Genomic DNA, 837 nt, shown 5'->3' with positions numbered 1-837 from the left:
GTGTGCGAAGGGGAGAGGAGGGAGGCAGCCCCCGCGTCCCGGCTCCGCGGGCGTTGGGCTCTGCCCGCCCCCGGGCCCAGGCAGGTTCCTGCCGCGGGACGGGCTTCGTCCTCCCGTGGGGTGTGATTTAACTGGAAATGATGTGGCTGAGCCTGGAGTTGTGGCTTTTTGTCAGTTTGGGCTCCGCTCAAGGGCTTGAGCTTTCACTCAAACTTTCCAGAAATGTTTTCTGCTGCGTTCGGGTTCTGGAGAGCGAAAGGCTCGATGTGCTGCTTCCCACTTCCAAAGAACGATGCCTGCTGCCTTCCCCTGGCGTGTGCGGAATAAACTTGGCACGCTCATAAGCCTTTAAAGAGACGAGCGATCCTCGCCAAGTTTGAGGAAGGCAGGAGGGAGAAAACGTTTCAAGTTTAAAACTGGTTAAAGTTGAGCCGCACCGTTAATCCCGAAGGATGCGGCTCACGGAGCTGCTCCGTGCTCAGACCGAACCTCTGGGTCCCCGCGCTCCCTTCGGACAGGTCTCCTTCCCCGTGCTACCCCCGAGCAGCTCGGGGGGAAGCAGCCCGGGCGGGCGCTGGGCAGCGCCTCGCGCTCCTGCACAGCGGCGTCGCTGCGGGGCCGGTGGCGGGGCCGGGAGGGGGCCGGTGGCGGTGCTGCCGCCTGGATGCGGTTCCCCAGGAGATCTCGTGAGCCCAGCGCGTGCCCCTTGCTGGTGTGCCACAGGGACGTGCTGTCAGCTCTGCCTCTCGCTCCCCTGCCTGCTGCTCCCGTCCCCGTGGAGCAGGCTGCCGTGCTGTGCCGTGCACCTTGGTGCTGTGCCGTGCACCTTGGTGCTGT

The sequence above is a fragment of the Oxyura jamaicensis genome, chromosome 27 (assembly GCF_011077185.1).
Source record: "Oxyura jamaicensis isolate SHBP4307 breed ruddy duck chromosome 27, BPBGC_Ojam_1.0, whole genome shotgun sequence".
NCBI lineage: Eukaryota > Metazoa > Chordata > Aves > Anseriformes > Anatidae > Oxyura > Oxyura jamaicensis.
Note: the sequence above shows the minus strand (reverse complement) of the source record.